This window comes from Callithrix jacchus, chromosome 2 (genome assembly GCF_049354715.1).
Source record: "Callithrix jacchus isolate 240 chromosome 2, calJac240_pri, whole genome shotgun sequence".
In the NCBI taxonomy this organism is placed as follows: Eukaryota; Metazoa; Chordata; class Mammalia; order Primates; family Cebidae; genus Callithrix; species Callithrix jacchus.
In genome coordinates this window covers 184,673,848-184,691,678 of record NC_133503.1, presented here as the reverse complement: position 1 = coordinate 184,691,678, position 17,831 = coordinate 184,673,848, and the positions used below count along the sequence as shown (strand labels likewise).

Here is a 17,831-nt window from a genome sequence, read left to right as displayed (position 1 = left end):
AACCCTGTAATTAGTAAAAATAGTGCCTCAAGGGAAACAGAAGCCCTAGAGAGAAGATTACAAATAAAATAATTGACCCATATATTACACCAATACTAAAAGTTAGAAAAGGCCAGTGATTGCCTGAAGCTGAGTTGGGTGGGGTGTGAGGTGTCAGTCAATGGCAAAGGAGCAGAAAGCAACGAAGTTCTGGATGTAACGAAATGTTTCATTTCTTGACTAGGAAATGTAAACGTTTGGGGAGGTGAGGCAAGTCAAACAAAATGGTCTACAAATAGGGGCTAGTAATGTAGAGGCATAAAACAGAAACAATAAAGACTTCTGTCCTGGAAGACACAAAGTGTTTCAGAAGAAGACGATACAATGAATGAGTATTTCTTGTTGATAATGAAAATAAGACTTAGGAGTTTGAATTAGCCATTGGATTTAGCAAACTGGCCATCACTGGTGAACTTGACTGGAGTTTTGATGAAGTAGTGTTTAAAGAGAGCCCAGGAAAATAAAAAGAAGGAAGTATAGGACAATGGATGTAGCCCCCAAAATGCAAAATATTTTTTAAAGGGGAGCACATACATGGGGCAGTAGTTGAAGGGAGAAATGAGTTAAAGATAATTTTTTTTTTAAATGTAGAGTTAATGGCGAATGTGTCTGGAGGTTGGTTAGAATAACCCAGCAGAAAAGAAAAACTGACTCAAAAGAGAAAGAGAATGATTTCTGGAGTGAGGTTTTTGTATGGGAAACTGGGAATTGAACCAAGTATAAGTTACACAAACACACACACACACGTGAGTATATTTGTATTTCCAATAAAAATGATTTTTTGACAATTAAACTAATGAATAAACCCTGAAAAGAAAGCTTTTTGAATATTTCATACAAATTGTAGTGAACTTTTTCTGTGAACAATTAGGGTGCGTTATGGGTTGAACTGTGTTTCCTCAATATTTATGTGTTAAAATCCTAACCCCTGGTATCTCAATATATAATCATATTTTGAGATAAAGTCTTTATAAAGGTGATAAAGTTAAAATGAGGTCTTCAAAGTGAGCCCTGGTTCAGTATTACTAGTATTCTTACAAGAGAAAATTCAGACATACAGAAAAAGACATCAGAAAGTAACACCCACTAATGGAACATCACATGAATCCACTGTGGGAGGTTAATCAGCTGCAAGCCAAGAGGGATTTCAGAAGTAACCAAACCTGCTGAGATTTTGATCTTGAACTTCTAGCCTTCACTATGAGAAAATAAATTTCTGTCATTTAAGCCACCTAGTTTCTGATGCTTTTTTATGGTACCCCTAGCAAACTAATACAGAATGTGAGCCATTTGACATGAATAACCATGTCTCGTGCTCCTTTAAGACAGCAATTGCTGTTAAGTTATGTAATAAATATATGATATAAATTATATAGTTAAGAATGAATCTTACCCTGTAACAAATGACTGGTTAAACTATGGTTTATGTGTAATACCTAATTACAGTTCACTGCACCTGAATATATTTCTTCAGCAACAATGCAGTTACATATTTATGGTAGTAAGGATAATATATGAATTATCCAAAGGGAACCAGATGGAGTTTCTTTTCAATTGAATGTTAAGTAATATTAATGTGAGGCAGTATTAGAGACAGGTGAAATGTTAGTTTCCTCCCTAAAGGCAAGAGAGCACCTTGTTCTCCATTTCTAGAACCTTTCAGGACCAATAAATTAATGTTAAACAATAAAACTCTCTCCGAACATATGTTCTTGAAACAATCTAAAACCTGTCAGGAAGTGTTTTTCACTACAATTCTATTCTTGATTTAAATAATTTTAGCTCTAATTTATGTGCACACAATTGTAATTCTTCTATAAAGCACAATGAGGAATAAAAATCAAATAATTCACAGACATATCAATTATTCTGTTGAATATGATTTCTAAATCAATAATGATTAATATGTAACCAATGAATCAACAGTCTTGCATTTTACTTTCCTTGAAGTAGCTACTTGCCTTGTTTTTATGCTAGACATGAAACCACAAGATGTAGGACTTCAATAGAGCAAATGAAATTTCTCATTTTAATGTACTACATTTCGTTTTTATGCACAGTTGCTTAATGTGTTGCATCTTTGTGCATGATAGGAGTCACTGTCTTTTTAATCTCATTTCAATCACTATCGAAGTGGTGCATTGCTGAAAATATTAATTTTTACTAACGCTAGGAAAATGATTTCTGAGGGCAAGTTTGCCCATGCATGCCTTTTGCAAATGTCTGTCTTTTCTTTGCAATCAGCTGAGTTGACATTTTAATTGGTCTGTAAGCCTGTGAAGAGTGCTGGCTGAGAAACAAGCATGTTTCCAGGCATTTCTTTCCCTTTGACAGCATGTTACATGCTGACTCTCTGCACGTCTCAGTTTAGCTGAATCCATATTTGCATTCTTTACATTATAATTATGACAGCGATAAATCAGACAGCCTGCTATCAATGTAATCTTAAAACTCATTAATAGCTAGTGATTTCTCATATGCTGGAATACCATAATGGAAACAAAAGCAAAGATCATAACTTTTGAGTATTGAATGGTCCCATACCTTCAAAAAAGTGTGTTTGCATTTGCACATGAGAAAGAGAGAGAGAGGAGGGAGAGATTGAGCAAGAGACCTGGCACAGGTGCGTGTGTATGCACAGACTAGGTCAACGTAAATTTATGTGATTGGTTTAAAATTCACTTAGTTGATATTAAAACCTTTTTAAATGATTACTGTATTTTATCCATATGAAATGAGCTCTTATCTATCCAATGATTTAAGGCAATTTGGTTATAAACATTGTTAGTCGGATTCACATAGGAAGTGCTACCTCACTAAAGCACCACTCACTGTAATCCTTGCTGATGGGCAAATTAGTCTCGTTAGTATTTAATTGTTGAAAACCTTGTTTAACAGACAAACATTTCTCATTATGAATTCAGTCTTGTAGAAAATAGATTATAATTAGTTTTCTTAGATTCAGATATATCTTTAAACACAGAACAGTAACCATTTCTACTAAATACACTAATTAATAAATACGATTTTAACATATTTTTCTATTAAAGGTAATGTTTGATTAGTCAATTTGTTATGGACATTGTGAGACCAAATATCTCTAATCTTTGACAGCACATTTTTCTACATTTATTTTCATTGTATTACAGTGACTTCTTTATTAATATGTATACATTATTATTAATTAATATCAGGAGACAGTACATAGTTAAGGTTATTGTTAAACTTATTGTTCAAATTTTATATATGTATATATGCATGCATATCCACATTTCTGCATTTAGTTAACCCTTGACTGTGTAAGGTTTAGGGGTGCCAACTCCCTATTCAGTTGAAAATCCACATATAATTTTTGACTTAACTATGAATAGCATGCTATTGACCAGGAGGCTTACCAATAACAAAACAAAACAAATGTGGATCAAAGCGACCACATTTGAAATAAGGATTTAAAATCACTTGGCGGTAGCTGTCAATTTTCATACCTGGCTGTCTAAATTTCTTTTCATCCTCAAACTTTGACAGAACATTTATGTGTTTATTTTCAAGAGCACATAACTCTCATTCATAGCAATATGTGCTATCCTGAGTTACATGTTCATGCTGAGTGAGACAGTTTGCTAGCAATTTTACATGTGTTACAGCTAATCTTCACACGGTTTCTTAAGGTTAATACACACATGTCACTTAACAGATGAAGAGAAACAAATGACCCAGAAAAGCTAAGTACCATATTTAAATATATAGTTACTAAGTGACCAAGCCCAGGTTTGAGTCAGCATTGCCTAAACTTTTTTTTTTTTTTTTGAGACGGAGTTTCGCTCTTGTTACCCAGGCTGGAGTGCAATGGCGCAATCTCGGCTCACCGCAACCTCCGCCCACTGGGTTCAGGCAATTCTCCTGCCTCAGCCTCCTGAGTAGCTGGGATTACAGGCACGCGCCACCGTGCCCAGCTAATTTTTTGTAATTTTTTTAGTAGAGACGGGGTTTCACCATGTTGACCAGGATGGTCTCGATCTGTTGACCTCATGATCCACCCGCCTCAGCCTCCCAAAGTGCTGGGATTACATGCCTAAACTTTAAGTCAGTTATTTTTACCGTATTTTCATATGTTGCCTTTCCTTCATACTACCTGAACACTGTATCATTTCTGAGAACATTAGGCCTTCAAAAAAAAAAAAAAACTGAATCTATCAATAATCACCCAATCTAAAGAATGTATGCAACATGGATTTCTGCCGATTAAGAATAGAATATTGGGCTGGGCATGGTGGCTCATGTCTGTAATTCCAACACTTTGGGAGGCTGAGGCAGGTGATTCACTTGAGTCCAGGAGGTTGAGACCAGCCTGAGCAACATAGTGAGATCTCATCTCTACAGAAAAAAATTAAAAATAAAAAATTAGCTGTGCATAGTATATACCTGTAGTCCCAGTTGCTTGGGAGGCTGAGGTGAGAGGATTGCTTGAGGTTGGGAAGTTGAACTGTTGTCATACTGCTACAATCCACCCTGAGCAACAGAACAAGACAATGTCTCAAAAAAAAAAAAAAAAAAAAAAGTAGAAGCTTTATCTGTAAGCCTGGAAATTCCTACACCAATTTTATAAAGAAAAGACCATTGCTCTAATAAAAACTACATATAACTTTATCTATGGCTATATGTATGCCTATATAACATGTGGAATGTGCATATACATGTGTGTGTTGGCTATTCTATAAGACTATTTACTCTTTTCTCTTCATAACTCTATTCCTCTAGAGAACACTAGCTAACATTCTCATTTTGTTGGTGTAGGGCAAAAGGAAGTGACAATCTTATGTTTGAGACTTCCTCAGTTTAACATGTGATCGACTGAACACCATATGAATTCTCTAACTGGATATTTACGCTTTTGGTGATTGATTTGACTGACTTGAAAAATATAGTTTCCATCAATCTACACAGTGACCCAGCATTCTACACAATTGTATTTTTGGTTCCCACTTATTTTGGTAAGATTTAACTCTGTATCTACAGTTTAATATGTACATTTTAAAAGTCAATTTGCTTTGTCTTCATTCTCTCATTGCATAGAGTTGTCCCTCTTGTTAGCTTTTGATGGCTGGGGATTGGTGTTTGGTTTGGGGTTTTAGAGAATTCACTTTTAGAGAAAAAAGCAGGGTAAACTCAGGCTTAATACGAAGAGCAGAATTTCACAGCAAGATACTAGGAGTAGAAATAGCTATTGTTGAGAAGAAAAGCGTTTTCCAGGTCCTTTATACCTGTTTTACCTCTCAACAGCCAAGCCCTGAGGTACTGAGTTCATCCTTTCATGCAATGAGGACTATACTAGTTCCTTGTTAACTCAGTCAAGGCCTGCTGTTCCAACTTAGAAGGAAGATACAACATAGGCCACAGGAATGAGAAAAAGAAAAAGAGAGACAGCAACAAGGTTAGAACCCACAGAGTAAGTCCATTCTCTAGTTCCTTGCCTGGGAAAAAAGAAGGCCAAGTTTATGAGATGATAAAAGCTTTTTAAGGGCTGATGTTGGCTTATAAACATACTCCCTGTTTAAGGACTTGAACTCAACAATCTGAAGAATAGCAACACTAGCAACACAGCATGGTCAGTCCAAGACACTCGAACTTTAACTCTGCAGTTTAACTTAGTAAGGATACACTTCATTCTGGAAGGAAGCCCAGAAGCCCTGAGATTCTTGCTGGAAAAACTGCTGGACAGATTCACTACCAAAGGTCTGAGATGGCCGTTTTGAGAATACTGCTCAGTGAATTACAAAGTCTGGGGCCTCATGGCCCCAGTGCTAGAGCTCCAGGCTCTGCCATGTCAGCATTTACTGAGGCTCGGTTTATGTTGGCTGAGAATCCACACAGGATTTACACAGGCCTCAGAGTTTGCAGGCCGAAAAGTGACACCCTGGATATCAAAGGGGACAGATGGCTCCATGTTCCAGGACACTTATTCTTCCCAACTACCATCTATAAGTATGCCTGCCCTGCCTTCTTCCTGCAATTCACCTGGAGAAAAATGAAAAAAAAAAAAAAAGAGAAGGCGTTGGCTGGACAGCTTACTACTCAGGAGATTAAGTTGCTTAAACAATATTATGACTCCTTAAGCTAGTTTATCTTACCAAACTTAAATTGGACTGTTGTTTTGACAAAATTATCACTCCAACTAATATGCAAGTGAGTTTTGTGAAGAAAACTAGATTAGCAAAAGGTAAAATGACTATATTTCATTTCTCACTTAAGTTATGAGGTAAACATATACCTCAATTATTTTATATACTCCACTGTTCAAACACACACACACACACACACACACACACACACACACACACATATGTATATGCATTTACATACATTGAACCTGGACATTAATTGATTCACTCATCTACTCATCTTTAGACAGTATTTTTTGACTCAGAAGTTTTTAAAGTCCAAATGTATCTTTCTCTGAATTTAAAGAGAAAACAGAAGAATGTCTTATTTGACAATGAGAGTAGCAAAATAAAACAATGTTGGCCAGTTAAGAATGCCATAAGTTCACTGCAGCTCTACACGGTGGTTTTCCCCTGCCAGTGCAAGGTAGACTCGGAGCTTTGGACTGGATGGTATTCCCCATAGGGCAGCATAGCAGCTGTGGCAGATCTTGGCCAGACTGGTTCTTTACATGAGACCTGGATCCAACCCATTTTACCAGACAGGGCCTCCTTACAAGAATTCCAGCAACACAAGCCAGAATTTCCCTGGGACAGAGCATTTTGAGGGAGGGGCAGCCATGGTCTCAGGTTCAGAGGACCTAACCTTTCCTACTTGGTAACTCTAAAAAGTCCCAACATTCCAGACCCCAAGGATTTCCACAGCACAGCACCCCAGCTCTGCTAAGGAGCAGCCAGACTCCTTCCTTAAGGAGGTCTTTTTTTTTAATTGCATTTTAGGTTTTGGGGTACATGTGCAGAACATGCAAGACAGTTGCATAGGTACACACATGGCAATGTGTTTTGCTTCCTTTCTCCCCTTCACCCACATTTGGCATTTCTCCCCAGGCTATCCCTCACCAGCTCCCCCCCGCTGCTGGCCCTCCCCTTTTGCCCCCGGAACCAACCCAAATGCCCATTGATGATAGACTGGATTGGGAAAATGTGGCACATATACACCTTACGGAGGTCTTTGATCCTGTGCCTCCTGACTGAGGGGACTTCCCAGCAGGGGTTGCCACACACCTCATACAGGTGAGTTCTGGCTGGGTACTAGGTCAGTGACCCTCTGGCAGGAAGCTTCCAGAGGAAGAAGCAGGCAGCAATCTCTGCTGTTCTGCAGTCTCCACTGGTGATACCCAGGGAAACAGAGTCTGGAGTGGACCCCCAACAAATTGCAGCAGACCCACAGAAGAGGGACTTGACTGTTAGAAGAAAAACAAGCAGAAAGTAAAAACAACAATGGCAATGTCAACAAAAATGACCCCCCCCCACGAAAACCACCCAAAGGTCAACAGCATCAGAGATCAAAGGTAGATAAATTCACAAAGATGAGGGAAAAACAACAAAAAAATGCTGAAAATCCCAAAAGCCAGCATGCCTCTTCTCCTCCAGATGATTGCAACACCTCTCCAGCAGGGCCACAGAATTGGCCTGAAGCTGAGATGGTTGAACTGACAGAAGTGGCTTCAGTTTGGAAAGTGGCTACTGATGAATTTTGCCAAGTTAAAGGATTATGTTCTAACCCAAAGCAAAGAAGCTAAGAACCGTGGTAAAAGATTACAGGAGCTGTTAACTAAGATAGTGAGTTTAGAGAGGAACTTAAATTACCTGATGGAGCTGAGAAGCAGTACATGAGAACTTCATGATGCAAACACATGTATCAATAGCTGAATCAACCAAGCAGAAGAGAGAATATCCGAGCTTGAAGATCATCTTGCTGAAATAAGGCAGGCAGACAAGATTTGAGAATAAAAGAATGAAGAGGAATGAAAAAAACCTCTGAGAACTGTGGCACTATGTCAAAAGACTGAACCTATGACAGATAAGTACCTGAAACAGATCAGGAGAATGGAAACAAAAGATGGAAAATACACTTAAGTACATCATCCAGGAAGACAGGCCAATATGAAGATTCAGGAAATTCAGAGGAGCTCAATAAGATACTCCTGGGGTTGATCCCCAGGACACATAATGATCAGATTCTCCAAAGTCAAAATAAAGAAAAAAAGTTTAAGGACAGCCAGAAAGAAAGGTCAGGTTACCTATAAAGGGAAGCCTATCAGACTTTCAGCAAACTTCTCATTGAAAACCCTGCAAGCCAGAAGATGTTAAGGGCCAATATTCAACATACTTAAAGTAAAGAATTTCCAACCAAGAATTTTATATCCAGACAAACTAAGCTGTATAAGAGAAGGAAAAATAAAATCCTTTACAGACAAGCAAAAGCTGAAGGATTTTGTCACACCATGCCTGCCTTGCAAGAGCTCCTGTAGGAAGCACTAAAGGTGAAAAGAAAAAACCACTACCAGCCATTACAAAAACACACTGAAATACACAGACCAATGACACTATGAAGTAACTACTTAAACAAGTTTGCAAAATTAATCAGTCAGCATTATGATGTCAGGATCAAATTCATACATAATAATATCCTTTAATGTAAATGGCCTAAATACCCCAATTAAAGACACAGAATGGCAAGCTGGATAAAATGACAGGACTCATTGGTGTGCTGCATTCAAGAGACATGTCTCATGTGTAGAGACACACATAGGATTAAAATAAAGGGATGGAGGAAAATTTGCAAAAGCAAATGAAAAGCAGATAAAAAGCAGGGGTTGCAATCCTACTTTCTGACAAAAATCAACTTTAAACCAACAAAGGTCAAAAAAGTCAAAAAGGACATGGCACAATGGTAGAAGCTTCAATTCAATATGAAGAGATAACTATCCTAAATATATATGCACCCAATATGGAAGCATCCAGAATCATAAAACAAGTTCTTAAGGACCTACAAAAAGACTTAGATTCCCATACAAAAATAGTGGGAGACTTTAATACCCCACTGTTAGTATTAGACAAATCACTGAGACAAAAAATTAACCAGGATATTCAGGTCTTGAACTCAGCTCTGGGCCAAGTGGATCTGATAGATATCTCCAGAACTCCCCACCCCAAAACAACAGAATATACAGTTTTTTCTAGGCACCATGTGACACTTACTCTAAAATTCATCACTCCACTTGCTGAGGAGTGAGAAATAACTGAAGTCATAACAAACCATCTCTCAGAACACAGTGCAATCAAATTAGAACTGAAGATTAAGAAACCCCCTCAAAACCACACAACCACATGGAAATTGAACAATCTTCTCCGGAATAACTTATAGGTAAATAATAAAATTAAGACAGAAATCAAGAAGTTCTTTGAAACTAATGACAACAAGGAGACAACATACCTGAATCTCAGGGACACAGCTAAAGCAGTGTTAAGAGGGAAGTTTATAGCACTAAATGCCCACATGAAAAAGCTAGAGAGATCTCGAACTGATACCCTAACATCCCAACTAAAAGAACTAGAGAACTAAGAACAAACCCCAGAGCTAGCAGGAGACAAGCAATAAACAAGTTCAGAACAGAACTGAAGGACACAGGGACACAAAACCCCTTCAAAATATCAATGAATACAGGAGCTGGTTTTTTGAAAAAGTCTATAAAATAGACCACTAACTAGACTAATAAAGAAGAAAAAGAGAGAAGATTCAAAAAAATACAATCCGAAATGATAAGGGGGATACCACCACTGACCCCACCGAAGTACAAACAACGTCAGAGAATATAATAAACCCCCTTATGCAAATAAATTTGAAAATCCAGAAGAAATGGATAAATTCCTGGACACATACTCCCTCCCAAGACTGAACCATGAACAAGTTTAACCCCTGAATAGACTAGTAACAAGATCTGAAATTGAGGCAGTAACAAATAGCCTACCAAAACAAACAAACAAACAAAAACAGATGGATTTATAGCTGAAATCTACTAGAGATACAAAAAGGAGCTGGCACCATTTCTTCTGAAACTATTTCAAACAATCAAAAAGGAGAATTTCCTTTTAAGAGGCCAGCATCATCCTGATACTAAAACCTGGCAGAGATACAACAAAAACAAAAACTTTAGGCCAGTATCCCTGATGAACATCAATGCAAGAATTCTCAACAAAATACTGGCAACTGAATCCAACAGCGCATCAAAAAGCGTGTTCACCATAATCAAGTAGGATTCATCCCTGGGATGCAAGCCTGGTTCAACATATACAAATCAATAAACATAATTCATCACATAAACAAAACTAAAGATAAAACCATGTGATTATCTCAATAGACACAGAACAGGCCTTCAACAAAATTCAACATCTCTTCATATTAAACAATGTCAATAAACTAGCTATTGAAGGAATGTAACTTAAAATAATAAGAGCCATATATGACAAACCAACAGCAAATATCATAATGAATGGGCAAAAGTTGGAAGCATTCACCTTAAAAATTGGCACAATACAAGGATGCCGTCTCTCGGTCCTGTGATTCAACATAATATTTGAAATTCTGCCAGGACAATCAGGCAAGAGAAATAAATAAAGGGCAACCAAATAGGAAGAGAGGAAATCAAATTGTTTTTGTTTATAGATGGCATCATCTTGTATCTAGAAAACCCATTAACACAGCCCAAAAGCTTTTTGAGCTGATAAGCAACTTGACCAAAGTCTCAGGATGTAAAACCAATGTGCAGAAATCACAAGAATTTCTTTACACCAACAAGAGGCAAGCAGAGAGCCAAATCATGAATGAACTCCCATTCCCAATTGTCACAAAGAGAATAAAATACCTAGGAATTCAGCTAACAAGGGAAGTGAAGGACTTCTTCAAGCAATGCAACTACTGCTCAAGGAAATCACAGAGGGCACAAGCAGATGGAAAAACACTCCATGCTCATGGATAGGAAGAATCAATATTGTGAAAATGGCCATATTGTCCAAACTAATTTATAGATTCAATGCTATTCCCAATAAATTATCATTGACATTCTTCACACAATTAGAAAAAAAACTATTTTAAAATTCATTTGGAACTGAAAAAGAGCTCATATAGCCATGACAATCCCAAGCAAAAAGAACAAAGTTGGAGACATCACACTACCTGACTTCAAACTATACTACAAGGCAACAGTGACCAAACAGCATGGTACTGGTACAAAAACAGGCACAAGGACCAATGGAACAGAACAGAGAAGTCAGAAATAAAACATCACATCAATGGCCATCTGATCTTCAACAAACCTGACAAAAGCAAGCAATGGGAAAAGGAATTTCTATTTAACAAATGGTGCTAGGAAATCTGGCTAGCCATATGCAGAAAATTGACACTAGACTCCTTCTTTACACCTTATACAAAATTAACTGAAGATGGATTAAAAACTTATATGTTAAAACTCAAAACCATAAGATCCCTAGAAAAAAAACCTAGTCAATACCATTCAGGACATAGGCATGGGCAAAGATTTTATGAGGAAATCACCAAAAGCAATTGCAACATGGATAAAAATTGACCTAAGTGATCTAATTAAATGAAAGATTTTCTGGCTGGGCACGGTGGCTCACGCCTGTAATCCCAGCACTTTGGGAGGGTGAGGTGGGTGGATCACTAGGTCAACAGATTGAGACCATCCTGGTCAACATGGTGAAACCCCATCTCTACTGAAAATACAAAAAAATTCGCTGGGCACAGTGGTGCGTGCTTGTAATCCCAGCTACTCAGGAGGCTGAGGCAGGAGAATTGCCTGAACCCAGGAGGCGGAGGTTGCTGTGAGCCAAGATCGCGCCATTGGACTCCAGCCTGGGTAACAAGCAAAACTCCATCTCAAAAAAAAAAAAAAAAAAAAAAGAGATTTTCTGCACAGCAAAAGAAACTGTCATCAGAGTGAACAGACAACCTAAAGAATGGAATAAAATTTTTACAATCTATCCATCTGACAAAAGTCTAATATCCAGGGATCTACAAGGAACTTAATTAAGCAAGAATGCTATGTGGCCACAATCAAAATGATGCTTCTGCCAGCCAAGGAATGCCTAAGATGAACAGCAAACTACTAAAAACCAAGAGGCAAGAAACAAATACTTTAAGAGCCTTCAGCAGAAGTCCTGACAACAACATTGAATTTCTATCCTTCAGAATTAAAGGACAATACATTTCCATTGTTTAATGTGCTATCTTACAGTTCTTCAGGATTATGAGAGACCTAGCAAATTACTGCTTATTAAAGAAGAAAAAAATGATTTATTTCTATACTTGAAAATCATGCTCCTTAGAGAGTGCAAGCAGTAGACATGCAAAATCAGTTTTTAACTCAAAAAGTATTGTAATTGGATGAGTTTTAATCTTATTTAAATAAATACATAGAACAAAATTCGCTGATTTTACATGTGTAAAGGAAAGGAATAGAAGGAATAAAGGTTTAATTTCAATGAAGCAGAATTCAAATCAGTGTATTTCCTTCTATTTACAGTAATAAAACCTAATGAATTATAAACACTATTTGCATTTTTACAATATTCATAAGTTGAGTACATCTCCTTTTCTGGAATATTTTATTATCCTTTTGACATTGTAAAAATTAATGTAAATATTTTAATTTTATTCATGTAAATAGGCATGTACTTTTTTTAATATTTTGACCTCAAATGATATTCTTTTATTCTTTGCATTTTTCACAGCAGTATATTTGTAAGAGTTGATACAATAAACAATGCTTAATCAAAATTTTATATTAATCAAAAGTTTATATTGATATTGTTACTTTCAATGTCACAGATTTTTATATATAAACAAAAGCTTTTGGGGTCCTAAGTGACAGTTAACATTTTTAAATGTTAGTATCCATATGACATACACTCATATTTTAACTCCTAATTAACATTTTCATAAAGAAGAGTATCTTGAATGCATGAGGTATATAGAAGTTAACACATTATACCAATTGATTGATTTCTCATTGTTTTGCCAAAATTACAGATCACGCCTTTGCAAAAGGCACATTGAAATAAAAATAACAGTTCAACAAAGCTTTGATATCTGAACTACATTCGTGTTAGTTAATGCTAGTTTTTACATACAATGGTTATTATTAAAAAAAATATAAATTTCAATACAAGTAAGTGCTTCTTTAGTTTCAAAAGTATTATTTTATTAAATATAATTTGATAATCAAAGATACTAATTTGAATGTCTTGATCTTGCACAAAAAGAAGAATTAAAAATCAAATAATAAATTTTTGAAACGAAATTACTATGTATATTTTCCTATAGACCAACGTAGGGATACAAAATACAGGAACAGAATATAATTGTCTTTGTTCATCTTCATGAAGGCAATCAACTGTATATGAGTAAAAAAAGGTCACTTTTTTTGTCTATCTCCTAAAATAATCCAAAGTTTTCTTCATAACTGAAAATGAAAAATGAAATTTTTCTTTCACTTATAGTGACTTTGATTGAAACAGACCTGCCCTTTATTAAATTTGGAACTATGTAGTTCATGCTTTTTTCACCTATGCCATACATTACAGGCTTTAAATTTTTACACATTGTGCCTTTATTTTTCTTTTTTTACCAAAAATATATTAATAAAACCTGAACATCAAATTACTTAGAACATCATTGATTACTGATTTCTGAACACTATTAGTTTAGTCTAACTATTAATTCTAGTACTCAAAAACTAATATTCTAAATAAAAATTAGTTTTTTCTAAATATATATATAATGAATATATTTAGTTTATAGTTTTTTCTAAATATATATATTACATATATATGAAATATATATATACATACACACACACACACACACACACACATTTACTTATTTACTTAGAGTCAGGGTCTTGCTCTGTTGCCCAGGCTGGAGTGCAGTGGCACAATCATAGCTTGCTACAAATATATATTAACACTTTTGATATTTTTTGTTCTTAAGGCTTACATTTTGCTGTGATTATAGCCTACCTTTGATCGATCAACACTCCCTAATAATGATAGCATTTTTCTCATGTTATGTTTTTTACTTTGGATGCAAACATATGGAAACATACTGTCAAAAAAATCATGGATCTCAGTGTGGTTTTGATTTGCATTTCTCTAATGACCAGTAATGAGCATTTTTTCATGTTTGTTGGCCTCATAAATGTCTTCTTTTGTTAAAGTGTCTGTTCATATCCTTCACCCAATTTTGGATGGGCTTTTAATTTTCTTGTAAATCTGTTTTAGTTCTTTGTCGATTCTGGATATTAGCCCTTTGTCAGATGGGTAGATTGTAAAATTTTTTTCTCATTCTGTTGGTTGCCAGTTCACTCTAATGATTGTTTCCTTTGCTGTACAGAAGCTCTAGAGCTTAATTAGATCCCATTTGTCTATTTTGGCTTTGTTGCCATTGCTTTTGGTGTTTTAGTCATGAAGTCCTTGCCTATGCCTATGTCCTGAATGGTTTTGCCTAGGTTTTCTTCTAGGGTTTTTATGGAGTTAGGTCTTAGGTTTGGATCTTTAATTCATCTTCAGTTAATTTTAGTGTCAGGTGTCAGGAAGGGGTCCAGTTTCTGCTTTCTGTACATTGCTAGCCAGTTTTCTCAACACCAGTTATGAAATAGGGAACCTTTTCCCCATTGCTTGTTTTTGTCAGGTTTGTCAAAGATCAGATGATTGTAAATGTATGATGTTCCTTCTGAGGCCTGTGTTCTGTTTCACTGGTCAATGTCTCTATTTTGGTACCAGTACCATGCTGTTTTGATTACTGTGGTCTGCAGGATAGTTTGAAGTCTGGCAGTGTGATGCTTCCAGCTTTATTCTTTTTGCTTAGGATTGTTTTGGCTATGCAGGCTCTCTTTTGGTTCCATATGAAATTTGAAGTGTTTTTTTCCAGTTCTGTGAAGAAGGTCATTGGTAGCTTGATGGGGACAGCATTGAATCTGTAAATTACTTTGGGCAGTATGGCCATTTTCATGATGGCTAGGATCTGATGAATCTCTTTGCACCCTTTAGTAGTTTCCTCTCACTCGCATGTAGTAAAGAACCCAGATGAGATTTCACAGCATCAAAGTGAACATATCTGGAGATTTCTATGCAGCATCTCCTTCCAAAAGTTCATCCTGCAAATTTTAATCACCTTTACCTCTCTGAATTCTAATCTGTTTCCTAATTCAACCAGAAAGCTGGGCTGTATTCTGCTTTCTACTTGCTACACTAGATCCTAGGAAATATCTCACCTCATCTGCTTCCCTTTCTTCAGAGACCACAGTCTTATGCTGTTCATTGTCCAGTGTCTAAAACCAATGTTTCATAAATTTAGCTTAGTTTTATAATATTTTTAAATAGCTTGCATATAATTCTTGTAAATGTTATCTTTAGCAGCAGAAACTGAAGCCATACAGTATATGTTAAGAGGATTTTCTTATAACAATTTACATACTACAATATTTATCCTATAATATAATAATCAATTAATCAGAGACGGTGCTTTATGTTACTGTGAATTTCTTATCATTTATACAATCTAGGTTATTTAGTAGTAGTTTGAGATTGGGGAAAAATAATACTGTACCTAAAAGAGCTCTCAGTTTGAAAGGTGTTCTTTTGTATTTTTATAAGAAAAGGCGAAAAGAATGTCAATGCTGAGAATGTCAAAGATCCGCAATCCAGTGAGAAAAAATAAAAAGCCATCACTGTCTGGAGTAAAGGCAATGTTTGCTCAAATAATGGATTTGCACAGTGATGTTTAGGGTCTAAAATATGTAGTTGCAGCTTTGAAAACTCTAATTGAAATTCTCCTAGAACAAAATAAACACTGAGTTTGAAGTAATCCTGTACCTAACCCTTAGGCACCACTTTTTCTATCAGTGAAACATTTTAATAAATAAGATAATTTTTGGTAATCTATGAAATTTCAGGAGAAAAATTTTGTTTTATAGATGAAAAGACTGCATTCCAAAAAGAACACATTTATCCTTTATACAAATGGACACAGTTGTGTTCTGGATGGATTCTGGACTGACAGGTATAGATGACATTGACAGAAGATATAATTGAGCATCATTTGCACATCCTCCCTCAGCACTGAATCACAGAAGGGCTGTTACAGATGTTATACATAATTAAAGAATAAAGCTAACCATCATTTATCAAACCAAGTTGGTTCTGTCTGTATCATTCACAAAATGAGATTGCTTCACCTAACACAATTCTTTTTAACCTTGTTTATATCTTAGAATCACCTGCAAAAGGTAAGACAGTATATCAGAAAAAGATGTAAATGAATAAATAGAAACTTCTTGAATGATTTTATTATATGCTCAGTGTTAAAAAAAACACTTGTTGAATAAAAAGGAGCTAGAGTTAGTCAAATAACCAAGTAAGTTAGTATCTAACAGCCAAAATATCTACTAGTGTGATTAAGCCACACATAGCTGGGACCCCTTGCTTCCTAGAATTTGTGGCTTTGTTTAAAGAATCAATTGATTTTTTTTCCAGGTACAATGAAGTCTATCTTGCTATATTTTCTCCTACCTTTTTATAACTTAATGAACGAATATATACTTGACTTCCTTTAAATAAGCATCTCCTTTATCTATATATATATATCTTTTTAAATTAAAAAGTAGTGTGTTTTCTCAATGGTTTTTGTAATATCACATTATTCCTAGATACAAAATCACTCTTCTTAAGATTTTATTTTAATGGGGATAAAAAGGACAAACAAACCAAATCATCTGTATAAATGACGTAAAATTATATTTTTTAATTCTAAAATATTTGAAAAAATTCTACCCCTTCTTTTCTGTTACTACAGAATAGCTAAAATTGTTTGCAATCAACTCATTCCCCCAAAAAGACCCATGACAACACTTCTGTGCTCTGCATACCTCACTGCTGCTGATGAAATCCTTCCACACAATTATTTAATATTTAGTGAAACCATTTTTTCTTCCTCGGAGTATGAAATTCAGTGAATAACAACAAGGAAACAGCTAAAATAATACAAGGAGAGAAGTGTTTTGACAGGAATAAACCTCCCTAATGCTTCTGGTGCTGTAGGCCTGAATGGTGCCTGGGAATTAGTTGTGGTGCTCTGAACTACTTCCTATGAACAGGAAGGAAATGATTATAATGGGAGTTTAAGTAGGAGCTTGCTAATTAGTTAGCCTATATGAGTTATTATAATATGCAGTAATTCTTCAGAAAATGCTTTCAACTTAGAGAAAAGGAACAGCACAGAACATCCATGGGTCAGAAAGTAGCTTGGATTGTTCTAACTTCAGAAATCCAAGGAGGAGGCTCTAGCTTCATTCTGCTTGAAATGACTATTATAATTTTGATTATTAGAGATATAATGACATTGAAGAGTGATATGAATAGGGGAATGTTTTCCTCCCTAGTCCCACCACATTAAAACAGCCCAATGGAGCCTTGGTTGGTCTAAGTAGTGTAAATCTGGAAGTAACCTCCACAGAATTGGCTAGGGCTGCTTACCTTGCTAATCTAACAGTCATATTCTAAGTGGGATGGTGAACTTCTGGTCCCCTGTACTGCAACTGGTCTGTGTCAGAACCTGTTGGGCATCAGGCTCCAGTCCATCACAGGGACCTCTCTTTTTCTCATATAATCTTATCATAAACCATAACAAGTGCTGATAACTTGTAAATAGAGTTTGGCTCACTGGTATTTCATTTCTTCATGCACACATTTCCTGTGTCTCTTCTATCCTAGAAA

The 17,831-nt window shown here is 35.9% G+C and overlaps 1 protein-coding gene across 4 annotated transcripts in view; it reads right to left on the bottom strand.

Annotated features, from left to right (window-relative positions):
- Nucleotides 1-17,831, bottom strand: part of CDH18 (cadherin 18) — a 1,140,329-nt gene that overhangs the window by 1,079,889 nt on the left and 42,609 nt on the right. The window lies entirely within an intron of this gene.